Source organism: Myotis brandtii, unplaced genomic scaffold (genome assembly GCF_000412655.1).
Source record: "Myotis brandtii unplaced genomic scaffold, ASM41265v1 scaffold1557, whole genome shotgun sequence".
Classification (NCBI taxonomy): domain Eukaryota; kingdom Metazoa; phylum Chordata; class Mammalia; order Chiroptera; family Vespertilionidae; genus Myotis; species Myotis brandtii.
The window spans coordinates 258,166-272,077 of NW_005355651.1; positions in this window are offsets into that span (position 1 = coordinate 258,166).

The window sequence follows — 13,912 nt, forward strand, 5'->3', positions numbered from 1 at the left end:
GGGCAGGCCCTTACCCGCGCCTTCTCTCCGCCACGCGGTGTCTTCCCAGGCGACCAGGTTTAGGAACTGCCAATGCGAGCGGCTCCAGCCCTGACCTGCGGTCCAGAGCGTGACTAAGCCTTTGGTGGCGGTTCACTGAACACGTTTGTATTTGAGACAACGACAGCCCTTTACTTGTGTTGTTCCAAGTTTGGGACTAGAGGAGATTAGAAATCATGATCTTTTATTTTTGGTGTCTAAGGTGAGGTGCAGATGATTGATTTGGAGGAAAATAGGAAAACTTTGACATTAAAATTATGCTTTTCTGTAGGAGAAGAAAGACATTAACTTCAGGATACAGATGAACAGAAGCACATGCAGAGAGTGTGGGTGCTCGGCCCACTTTTTCCTTTGGGGACATGAAGGGTTTACTGTTAACCAAAACATTCACCAACTGGAGGACTTTCTTTAAAAACACCACACACCTGGTTTCCGGATTCTTTCAAAATGTTCTTAATCTTCATTTAATTTTTATTTCCAATGCAGTTCTGTTCTTTTTATATTTTAAAGATTAGAAACTTGAGTGTAAATTTCTTATTACATTGTTGACATGGGGGAAAGGAAATAAAAAAGACAGATCTGCCCATTACATTTGATACCAGGAGGTTTGAATTTGGAGACAAGCCAGGGGGTTGGTTTCGTGTATGTGACCTGAAGTGTGGTAACGTGAAAGGATCCGGTGGGAACACCTGAAGACAATCTATGCATTGGAGTGCGATTTAGATAAAAATTTAAAAAGATGACTGTACCTGTGACGCCTTGTAAATCTGCATTTGTGGGGCCACGTGCACACTCCTTTAACAGTGATTAGTAAGACCACATATTTAGCAGGTCACTTGGCAAGTGGCATTTCCCTCCTTAGGAAAAAGTGCTTGACTCAGAAAATGGACCTGGCCGGCATGCTGGGGTGAAGAGGACTGACCACTCGACTGACGCTCTGTGAAGGGGAGAACTGCTTCAGCTCTCAAACTTGCATTTCCTGAGGGTCCTACTAAGTGGAGGGTGTATTTTATGTGGTGGAATTGATGATTTATGAAATTATTTTGATTAAAAACATGCCACATAAGGTAATCTACTGGGCCCAAGATACGATAATTTGAGCACTATTTGCCAAATCCACGACCTTTGGAGAGTAAATATTTCAGGACTGCAGATAAAATATAGACTTTCACCCGCATGAAACCGGGGCTTGGGGCCTTCTCAGTGCTTAGCATTAACAGAACTGGTCGGGCTTGCCTGTACCCTGGGCAGAAATGCAGGAAGCACAGGGGCTCAGAGTGGGTCTGGAGCCAGCCTGCCAGAGGCCGGTTACTGGCTTTGGAGCCTTGGGAAGTTACGCATTTAGTTGTGCCTCCATTTCCCATCTGTCAAATGGGGATGATGGTAATACAATCTATAGCACAGATACTTGCAAATTAAATGCATTAATATGTGTTAAATGGTTGAATATCCATACATGTTAGGTGTTGTTATCTGTCTTCAAAATCAGGGAAGTGCCTGGTTGCACAGCCAGGCTTGGCAGCCTCCTCGTGCTGAGTTACAGCCACAGATTAGGAGGGAGGTGGAGGCGAGCACATGGGTAAGCGCTGGAGAACCAGCTCCTGGGAATGTGCTGATAGGTCAGACCCCCACTGCCCAGGGCCAGGAGTCCAGCAGCCGCGGGAGGTGCTCCAGGCAGCCCGGCCAGCGACTTGGAATTGGCTGTTGAGGAAATAGAGGCACTTTGATCTACATCTGGTCTCTTCTCCACGTTGAGGTTAAGGACATTGTGGTTGGCAGGTTCAGTAGCCTGTCCACTCCCTCCTGCTCAGTCGAATAGGACAGAACTCATTTCTTGATTCTCTTTCCTGGGCAGTTTGTTGGGAACATTTGGAATGTAAATTTACCTGCCAGTTACTTCTAAGTATTCTATTTTCTTTCAATGACATGCCTATGCTAATATAGAAAAATTATCCATGACACACAGTGGTCGTTTAGATATGGCTTCTTGCACCTGTTAGTCACTGAGAAAGGTTGGGGAGATGTTTTCTGGTTGATCTCCTGTGGAGCGTTGGGGTGCTTTGGCTGGGTTTGTTCAGAAAACTGTTGGTTGCTGTGCTGGTTGTACAATATAGATTCATTTTAGTTCTGTGGTTTTGAAACTTGGGCATTTTTAAAAGTGAGACACATTATGTGCTGTATCTATTAAGCTGTGTTAAATGGTTACCAAGTTGAAACTATTAATCATTTAGAATTCTGCTTTCTGTTTTCATCATTGGTGTAAATATTGAGGAAGCAGCTGGACTTAAATCATTCTTTTGGTTCATCTCCTGAGATAGAAAGAAAATTTGCCTTGTGGCTTTTTTTTTCTTTACCTATAATTGATCTGGAATTGAATTGAACTGAATATCATTTGGATTGTCTAGGTGTTAAACCTCTGATGCATGTAATAGTTTTCCTTTACTATTATCATTCCTCTAGAACTGGCCCTTGTTTTGTACAAAATCAGGGATAGTTTAGAGAACGTGAATCCTATATAATAAAAGGGTAATATGCAAATTGACCGAATGGTGCACTGACCCCCAGGGGGCAGGCGCTCAATGCAGGAGCTGCTCCCTGGTGGTTGGTGTGCTCCCACAGGGGGAGCGCCACTCAGCCAGAAGCTGGGCTGATGGCTGGTGAGCGCAGTAGTGGCGGCGGGAGCCTCTCCCGCCTCCGCAGTAGCACTAAGGATGTCCTACTGCCGGCTTAGGCAGGGAGGGGCCGAAGCTGTCATCGGACATTCCCCAAGGGCTTCCGAACTGCTGCGAGAGGGCGCAGGCTGGGCTGAGGTACCCCCTTCCTCCAGTGCACGAATGTTGTGCACCGGGCTTCTAGTAGGATAATAAAAGTTGCCCCTAAACAAACAAAAGGAGAAAGACCTCGTGTTGCCAGTACCTTGTTACTGACTGGGCAGGATGGCAGTGGGCGTGCGGCAGAGTGGGTGGGCTGCTGGCTCCTCCCTCAGGCCTGGCCAGTTTACAAAGTGTTACCTGACTGCAGCGGAAGCTGTGCAAATCATGTTCCCTTAAAGCATAACTTTACATCATTTTCTTAATTTCCTTGAAAACTCATTATTCAAAAGAATATTTTTGTAATAAAATTAGTCCCAGCTTCTATCTGGTAAAGTTATTTTCACTTTTTTGTTTGTCATTTCTTAGATTGGATCAGTTATAGTGGACAGTTTTACTTCCCTATCCCCCATTACAGTGGAATTATACTAAAAAGTGTTTCACATAGGGGTAATTTCTTCAATATCCACCTCCAAGGTCATAGACTGACTAGTTTAGTAAAGGAAGTGCCTTGCCCCCTCCCCTCCTTTTTCTCATGGATTCTTCTTTTTACTGACTTGTCTTCATCCTCTCGGATCCCAGCGTAGATGTTTTGGCTTAAGGAGGTGAACTTAGGAAGTGGGGAGACCCCTGGTATCCTCATATCCTTATGCCGCGTTCCTCCTCTGAGGTGTGCCACCTGCTTTGAGAGCCAGGAAAAGTAGCGAAGGAATTCTCCGAATCATCCATCTCCACGGAGAATTTGTTAGAAAGTGTAGCTTTAAATGATCTATTACTCTTTTAATACATTTATTAGATTGTAACTTTTGGTTGTCATTCTGTAGTAAGTCTTTTTTTGGTAAGATCGTAATTTCATTAGTGTGTATTTTGCACTTAAGTATTATTTTAAAAATGTCAAGTGCCTATCAAATCTTGGCCCAGCACACTTCTCATTCTCAAGATACCTAACGTCTCCTTATTTACTCTGTGTTTCTGAGAAGTATTCCAAGAATGGCTCAGGGCTCTCCTCAAGACAGAATTTTTCAGTTAAATTAGAAAGAGAAGTAAGGAAAAAAAAGCCTTTGGCCCTTTTAATCACCTTTTCCCCAATTAGTAAAGACTTGTAGTAGAAAAGCATTTTTCCCGGATGATGAGGGTTGCAAACCTCCATTCCCGTCTGTCACCCGGAGAACCCAAAGTAAATGCCAGTTAGGGATGAGCTGTAGTTACTGTCGTTTTGCCTACTTAAGCGGCTCTTGGAGGTAAAGGACTGTCACAGATACTGTTAAAACTCCAGATATAGTTCTTTTTGTTTTGAAAAGGTGTTTTGTCTCTGAGGGCATGCCTGTTGCCATTGGCCTAGCTGCTTGTCTGTTTCTGACCTCAGGAGCCTGGACCACCTCCTCTGTGGGGCAGGCCGGACACCAGCCCCTCCCTGCCGTTGCCCCACAGACTTCAGTGTGGGAGGCCCTCCCCCCTGCTGAGGGGACTTGGAGCAGCTCCCTAATCCTGGAAAGTAAAGAAGAATCATCTTTAAGGTGAAGGCACTTCAGTCTCCTCTTTGTGCCACTGCCCCTCCTCAGCCTCGCACACAAGCGCGTCCAGCTCTGGTGTGTGCGGATGGTGGGGTTGCTAACTTTGTTTCAACGTTGGTGATGTGCTTACATGCTTGCTATCCGGTTTACATTTGCTATATGGATTGCCAGTATCTGCTTTAGGAAGCAAATGTGCCAGGAACTTTGGCAGATACTGGCAATCCTGGACTTTTCGGGAGGCCTCGTCCAGTAGACAAGCAAGCCGACACGGTTGCCTGTTACTTGTGCAAGGGCAGCCTGTGAAGTGAGCCTTGGAACCTCAGGAGGTGGGAAGCCTAGGTTTTGGGAAACCAGGAAAGCAGTAGGAATGTCAGTGATGAATGAATAGGTTAGTGAGGAAACAGCTTGTTTTGACAACTCTTTTGAGAAGCTTAGCAATGAAGAAGAATAGAGAGGTGGATGTTAGTAGGGGGAGGTTGGCTCAGAACGGTTGTGTGTCCGTGTATGTATTTAAAAATAAGGTCAGTGGGAAGAGGTTGAAGATGTAGATTTGTCTTTCTTTGTCTTGTGATTGCAAGATGTTGGCCACAAGTTCAGGTGTCGGCAGTAACTATGACTAAGTTTCTTGGAAGAAGACTTTTTCCTGGGCTGTCCTGTCTTTATCCGTGCGAAACCTGTCCCAGAAGCCTCGTAGTAGATGCATCCTGGCCCCTCCTCGGAGGTTCCTGGGCCAACACTGCACATCAGCCAGGAGCAGAGTCCCAGGGGCCAGGCACCACTGGGATTGTCTGGATCGAGACTCATTTGAGCTGGGACAGGAGTCTTCCCCAGAAACACATGCCTCAGGTGGAGAGTGGGTTTGTGAGCACAGTCAGGGCGGGGCTAGGATGAGGGTGAGCAGTGCTGGGCCAGCGGGTCTTCCCTGCCTGCTGCTGGTCCACCACTACCCACACACACGCTGCCCAGTGCAGAGAAGGTGTGCTTGCCTTTAGATTAGGAACTTTAGGTGACTTTCTCCCTTCTACCTGATCACACTTTCTACAATGACCAAGTAATACTTTTACAATCACATCAATCAAATGTTTTATTTAAAAACTAGAGGCCTGGTGCACAAAATTCATTCATGGGTGTGTGTGTGTGTGTGTGTGTCCCTCAGCCCAGCCTGCACCCTCTCCAATCTGGGACCCCTCGAGGGATGTCCGACTGCCCGTTTAGGCCTGATCCCACCGGGGGCAGTCAGACATCCCTCTCACAATCCGGGACTGCTGGCTCCAACCACTCGTCTGCCTGATCACCCCCTAACCACTCCCATGCCAGCCTGATTGATGCCTAACTGCTCCCCTGCCGACCTGATTGCCCCTAACTGTCCTCCCTTGGAGGCCTGGTCCCTCCCAACTGTCCTCCCCTGCTGGCCATCTTGTGTCCACATGGGGGCACCTATTGTGTGTTGGAGTGATGGTCAATTTGCATATTATCTCTTTATTATATAGGACTAGTGGCCCGGTGCACGAAATTTGGGCATGGGAAGGGTATCCCTCAGCCCAGCCTGCACCCTCTCCAATCTGGGACATCCCTCTCACAATCTGGGACTGCTGGCTCCTAACCACTTGCCTGCCTGCCTGCTTGCCTGCCTGATTGCTGCCTAACTGCTTCCCTGCTGGCCTGATCGCCCCCAACTGCCCTCCCCTGTCAGCCTGATTGCGCCCCTAACTGCTTGCGCCCCTGTGCCAGCCTGATCACCTCTAACCGCCTCTGCCTCGGCCCCCGCCACCATGGCTTTGTCCTGAAGGAAGTCGGACATCTTCCAGATCGACCTGGTCTAATTAGCATATTATCCTTTTATTAGTATAGATTGTTTAAAAATTAAAAATGCTCTTTCTGTCCAAGCAATTACATATGGAAAGAATATAATTCTTTCAGTACTCTAAGCCGTCCTAAAGTTCTTTGCCTTCTCTGAATGCTTTCAGGGTAAGGAGAATAGATGCTGTCTTGCCACCTCTCACTGTGTATATACCAGGTGACCTGCGTGCTCTTAACCTGCAGGCATGCCCACCTGTGATGGCTGTGGCTCTCACCTGAATAGAGTGCTGGGTTCATTGACTGGATGGGGAGGATTCTGTGGAACCCAAGTCTTAGAAAAGACTTGTAATATGGCCAAAATATTTTTTGTCTCAAATAAAAAGACAGTATTTACCTATTCAGTTCCTCAAATAATGTCTGAACCAAGGAGTATTTCACCTTTTACTTTTAACAGACCTTGCATTATTATTTGACTAAATCTTGGGATGATTATATTTTGGAAAGTAGCCATTGAGAGCTTAGCTGGAAAGTCTACATTTTGGAGATGGCAGTTTGACTCCCAAGTTACCATAAATAGAGAAACTGGACTTTAGCATTTTAGGTTTAGCTGTGGATGTTGAGACACTGTAGCTCTGTGGTACTGTCATGGACTCCTGGGTTAGGTTTTTTAAAACAATATTTCTACCTAAATAAAAACGTTTCAATTCTGTGATTCATGCAGTCTTTTAATTGCTTACTGTAACTGCTACCTTATTTAATTAAAATGTTACTTAATTTTTTTTTTTTGAGTGGCTGAAACAGTAGGAATTTATTTTCTGTATAAATTCTGGAGGTCAGAGGTACCAAATCAAGGTCTCGGTAGGATTTGTTCCTTTGGAGGGCTGTGTGGGTGACTCTGTTCCACACCTCTTCCCTAACTTTATGTGAACTTTTTTTACTCTTCATCCTTTTTTTATGACCCAAATTTATTATGAGTTGGAGCGAGGTGGTGTATAAGGAATGGTTGGGCATTTGAAGGGTGTTTTTCAGTTACTTTGCATATGTGTCAGCTCTTAGGGCTGACTCCATTCTGTTCTAGGGCTTCCACTTTCTCTGGGCAATCAGAAATAAATAATTTGGATTATGGTTATAATTTTTACAGTTTGAAAACAAAAGGATATATGAAGAATCTTTAATATTTTAATTTAAATGTAGGGCATGGACACTAATGCTCTGGATTGAAAGTAACTTTTAGTGAAATATCGAGCATACTTTCCTCGAATTTTCCCTATGTAGTTGGGTATAACTATAGAATTTGATATAAGTTCAGCATAGTACAGTGTCAGGTTCCTTTTGGCACTATGTGAGATTGTTTATGTAACCCAAGAAGTGTTAATAACAAATTAGTTAACCAGATATTGAGTAATAAGGGGAAATTTGGTATTTCTTAAATGCCATTTTAATCTGCCTAACACAAAGGAGGATACTTGAGGCATTTCCATCTTATTCCTTGTTCTTCCACCTCTCTTTACTTTTTTTTTTATATTAATTTTTTGCAGAGAGGAAGGGGGAGAGATAGAGAGTCAGAAACATCGATGAGAGAGAAACATCGATCAGCTGCCTCCTGCACATCTCCCACTGGGGATGTGCCCGCAACTAAAGGCACATGCCCCTGACTGGAACCGAACCTAGGACCCCTCAGTCCGCAGGCCGACGCTCTATCCACTGAGCCAAACCGGTTTCGGCAACCTCTCTTTACTTTTATCTCCCCCCCCCCCCCCACACACACACAACACACACAACACAGAGATTATGGAACATACTTGAAATGGAATATGTGGACCAGGGGCAGAAGACCTTTTCAATCTTGAAGTTACTGACCCTTCAAGGCTTTAGTTTCTTCATCTGTGACAAGTGGGGAAGTGGGTCAGACTGGTTGAATGTGCTCTTTTAACTAGAAAATCTTTAGCCTTGTGAAATTAGCATTTATCTTGAGCAGAATTGTGGAGTCTTAAAGTTTTCTTTTTATCTTGTTGAGATCTTTAAATTTTTATTTTAAAACTAGAGGCCCAGTGCACGAAATTTGTGCACTTGGGGGGGGGGTCTCCTCAGCCTGGCCTGCTCCCTCTCGCAGTCCAGGAGCCCTTGGGGGGTGTCTGACTGACAGTCGGACATCCTTCGTGCTGCCATGGAGGAGGGCGTGGCTCCCACCGCCACTGTGCTCACCAGCTGTGAGCCCAGCTTCTGGCTGAGTGGTGCTCCCCCTGTGGGAGTGCACTGACCACCAGAGGGCAGCTCCTGCATTGAGTGTCTTCCCCCTGGTGGTCTGTGCACCTCATAGCGACCGGTCGTTTTGCCATTCGGTCGATTTGCATATTAGCCTTTTATAATATAGGAAGTTTAGGAAGCTCTGCATTTTGTAACTTAATTCTTGGGTTTGTAGAGCCTTTTAAAATGCAATTTTCTTCTTTTTTAAAAATAAAGTTTTTATTAATTTTAGAGACAGGAAGGGAGAGGGGAAGAGGGGGGGAGAGAAACATTGATGTGAGAGAGGAACATCAACGATTGCCTCTTTCACATGCACCCTGATCAGGGATCAAACCTGCCACCTTTCGGTGCATGGGACGACACTCAACCAACTGAGCCACACCAGCCAGGACATAAAATGAAGTTTTATTTTGGTCACTTGCTTAATAATGGCAGTAGTAGTGATAAAATGTTGATCTTGTGCCAAGCTTGGTGCTATGAAATGTGCCAAACCATCCCATCCTCAGAGTAAGTGGTGGTGCTTTTCTTAGGGGTGTGGAGTCAGTGTTTTACGGAAGGTCGCAGTTGGAAATACTGGCAAAGCCTTAGTTGTATCCACGTACTTCTGCTCGTGCCCACGCTGTCCTGTTGATAGTGCTAACACGACCTGAACTTGGTTTTCTCTTGCATTTCATAATTCTGTGTATTTGTCTAGCACTTTACTGTCTTCAAGGGCTTTGTGAGATGAGGGTGGGCGCCACCTACTTATTCAGGTGCTCACCTGCCCTTGTTCCTAGGGCTGCACCTGACTCGATGGTCTGTCTCCTTCTTTTCCTTGAACAGGGTTCTCTTTTTCCAAGTCAGATCACCGTCCTATTTTAGCTTGATGTACAGTTTAATTTTCTTTTGTGATTACTGTGAAGGTATCAGTGGAGGCTGCTGTATTTTAGAGGCACCCATGATGTTTCTACCTAGTGACAAGCCAATATCTACTGATAATGGGAGGAAATAGTAATTAACTTGAGAGTATTCAGGACAATAAAAATAAATGTGAACTGCATTTTTAATGAAGGCACCTTTTTTGTTTATAGTTACTGTTTATTTTTAACATTTTTCTGGTTACAAAGTAATGGGTGTTTATGGTTAAGCATTTAAATGCAGAAATAAACAAAAATTGCCTAGGTGTAACCATTGTTACTATTTTGATATGTATCCTGACTAAAGGTGGGGGAACCAAGGTTTTTGGATATGTTAAGTCTGAGGTGACTTTGAGATACACAAGTAGTAATGTGAGTGCAATTGGTTACGTGAAGTCCTGGTTGGACCAAACGTAGATGAGAAGGTACCTGCAGCCCAGGAGTGAGCATGTTCCTGTGGGTCGGGGTGAGTTCACCCAGGGAGTGTGTGCAAAGGGGAGGAGAGCCCTGGCAGATGGCTTGCTTGGTTGGAGTGTGGTCCTGTGCACCGAGAGGTGGCGGGTTCGATTCCCTGTCATGGCACATGCCTAGGTTGCAGGTTTAATTCCGGTCAGGGTGTGTACCGAAGGCAACCAATCGATGTTTCTCTTTCACATGATGTTTCTCTGTCTCACTTTCTTTCTTAAATCAATAAACATACCCTTCAGGTGAGGATTAAAAAAAAAAAGAGGAGAAATTTGAGGATTAAGCCCTGGGCTCTCCAGCATTTAGAGGTTTGGAGGAGGAGGAGGATTCACCCAAGAAAGTTGGTAGGTGGTGCCAGTACGATGGCATGTTGGGACTGTGGTACCCTGGAAGCGAAGTGAAGGAAGGATGCAGGGAGGGGATGACTCATCTGGACTCCTGCTGGATGCTGTGAGAGAAACTGGTGGTTTGCCATTGGCCGAGGGGAGGCCATCGAGCCTCAGAGCGGTTTTCCTGGCGTGGAGGGAAAAGCCTGATGTTGTGGGCTCATGACGTCAGGAAGACAGCAGTGGGGATGCTGTGAATATGAACGGCTCTTTTTGGGAGTTCACCAAAGGGAGCAGAGCTTTATTGTAGGTAGCAGGGTCTCGAAAAGGTCAAGACATTTTATTCTAAGAGAAGAGTCATTTCAAAAAGTAAAAGAGAAGAGTCATTCAGTACATTTTGTATGATAATGGGAATGCTGTTTATTCGTTTTCTTCTCGTCTTGTCTTGGTGAGACTGTGCTGAAGTTTGTCCATTTTATTGGTCTTCTCGGAGAATTAGCTCGTGGTGTAATGAACAGTTCCACCAAGAGCAGACACACAGTTGCACTGTGTGAGGGGCTCTGTTGGTGAGTGCAGAGGTTCCCTCAGGTTCGGGGAGGTGGGCCCCGGGCATCACAGCTCCTCCCTCACAGGACACCCACACGTGCTGTCAACATAAATATTAAACCGTGTGTGTGACACTGTCCCAGACAAGAGCTCTACCTCCTCCATCACTTAGTTTCTATGTCAGATCTAAGATTTTAGTTAAAGGTTGACTTTTTTTTCACTTATCAAATCCCTTTTCAGTTTGTAGAATCTTTAAAAAGTTGCATTAAGACTCGAACCAAGTTATCAACAATTTAGACTTAACTCAGTTTTACTTTTTTGGGTTTGCTATCTAGTTAAACATCTTTTTTAGTTTGGGTTTTTAGTCAAAGTAATACATGTTGTTTTTTTAAAAATACAGAGATTTCTCCTAAAGCAGCCTCATCTGTTGCACCCATCCCACCTCTAATTCTGCTTCATGGTTAATATTCATGTTTGTTTATTTTTGCTATTTAATTCTTTTGGTGCTTACTTACCTCTGTGTCTCTAAGATGTTTATACTTCATTTATTTATGAACTTAAGACATTATCTGTTGGTTTCCTGTTATCCTGAATGTTGATTTTGTTTGCTCCTACCATCCCTCCCACCTGTATTTATAATTATTTTATTCCTGTTCTTGGTCACCTCTATAAATCAAAATTAATATGTATCTCTTTTACTTTGGTCTCATTAATCTAAGGAAGTACCTTCTTGACTTTGGATATTTTAAGTCGTTACACGTACCTCCTTTCCTTTCAGTTCTTTCTTGATTCCATCTCCCTACCTGTCAGTGTTACTTTATGTTGTCAGGGTTAATAGTACTTACTTTCTGTTCGATAGCTGTCATTCAGGCCTATGTTACTGTCTGTTCTGAAAACCAGTTTGTGTTCATGTTTTGTCTGTGGTGCTGGGCAGGGAAGCTGAGCAGCATGTGTTCCCTTTCCCCACAGCCTCGCTGTCTCCTGTGCCACTCAAAACCAGGTTAATATTTAAAAAGTCAACTTTATGTTTACAGAGTAGAAAACCAGAAAGTGAAGTTAAATCTGCTTATAGTAACTACACAAAAATATAAAGTACTTGGGAGTAAATGTAGCACAAGCTATTCTTTACTAGAGACATTGGAATAATGCTGAGGGAAATAAAGAAGACCTAAGTAAACGGGGAGATACGCATGTTTGTGCATCAGATGCACAAACATTGGTTAGATGTTGGTTTTCCCTAAATGGGTATATGGATTCATTGCAATCCTAATAAAATTCTACTGACTCTTACAACTCAGTAGAAAGAAGAAAAAAGCCCAGGTAAAATAGACAGGAGACTTGAACAGACATTTCACAAAAGAAGATACACAACTGGCCAATAAACACACATAAAGATATGATGTTCAACATCATTAGCCATCAGGACCTGCAAACTGAAACCAGAGGAGAGAGTGCTGTGCGCTTATTAGGGCAGCTAAGGTGAAAAAGCCTGGCAATACCAGGGTTGGTGAAAGCGAGGAGCAGCTGGAACCTTCAGACATTGCTGGCAGCAATGTCAAATGACACCATTGCTTTCGAAAGACGGTTTAGCCATTTCTAAGAAGTTAAACACAGATCTGCTCTAGCACTCAGCTCTCCACTCCTAGATATTTATTTGCCCAAGAGAATGAAGTGTATGTCCATTCAGATGTTCACTGAAGCTTTATCACAAAAATCCCAAATTGGAAACAGTGCAATTGTCTGTGTTTATTACAGTTGTCCATCTATAGTGAATGGGTAAACAAATGGTGGAATATCCATGTAATGGAATATTATTTAGCAATAAAAACAAATAAACCACTGATGTACACAGTATGATTGTCACAAGCTGAGTGAAAGAAACCTGAAACCAGAGAACACAGTGTGTGATTTCATTTATATCAAGATCAGAGAAAATGCATAAAGAAATTGTTGGTACCCAGAGCCAGGGAAACAGGAAGGAGAGATCTCAAGGGGCCTGTGGAATTTTGAGGAGTGATGGGCGTTTCTAGTCTTTTTTTTTTTTAATTTTTAATTTTTTATTTATTTATTTTTTAAAATATATTTTATTGATTCTTCACTGAGAGGAAGGGAGAGGGATAGAGAGTTAGAAACATCGATGAGAGAGAAACATCGATCAGCTGCCTCCTGCACATCCCCCACCGGGGATGTGCCCGCAACCCAGGTACATGCCCTTGACCGGAATCGAACCCGGGACCTCTCAGTCCGCAGGCTGATGCTCTATCCACTGAGCCAAACCGGTTTCGGCAGCGTTTCTAGTCTTGATCGTGGTGGTAGTTTTCTGCACATATACCAGTGTCAAAACTCACTGAACTGTACACTTTGAATAGTGCAGTTTGTTCTACATAATCATAACTCAAAGTTGAGAAATAAAACAGTGACCCTGAAACATCAATCAGAAAGAATATATGTACCCCTATGTTCATAGCAGCGTTATTTACAGTAGCCAAGATCTGGGAAACAGCCCAAGTGCCCATCAGTAGATGAGTGGATAAAAAAACCTGGTGCATTTACACCATGGAATACTATGCAGCTGTAAAAAAGGATCTCTGACCCTTTGAGACAGCGTGGAGGGACCTAGAGAGTATTATGCTGAGTGGAAGAAGTCAGTCAGAGAAAGACAAGTATCACATGATCTCACTTATATGTGGAATCTAATGAACAAAATGAACTGATGAGCAAGATAGATCCAGAGACACTGAAGCATAGAACAGACTGAAGATTCTCAGAGGGAAGGGGTGTATGTGTGTGTGTGTTGGGGGAGGGGGGGAGATTGACCAAAGACCTTGTATGCAGATATGCTGAACCCATGGATACAGATAATAGTGGGGTGAAGGCCTGGGAGGGGATGAGAGTGGGGAGGATGGGGGCCAATGGGAAAAAAAGGAGACATCTGTGATACTTTCAACAATAAAGATAAATTTAAAAAATAAAAATAGTGACCAATAAAAATATATATTCAGTAAGTTGGCTTTATTGGTATGGGCCAAGTGTACTTGCTACGTCACATTTTCTTACCATAGTCATATTCCTTTGAGGTTTAATAATCTCTTTAGGATCAAGTACCTGCTAACTATGTTCACCAATAAAAGACCTCATTATTTATGTTCTCTGTAGTAAGAAAGTATAACAGTGGAATCAGTTATTCTTGTTTTGGTTCTGGAACTTGGCTTTCCTGTGTTCCTTCTCTTCTTTCCTCCCTTCCAAGCTGTTTTAAACTTACTACCCAG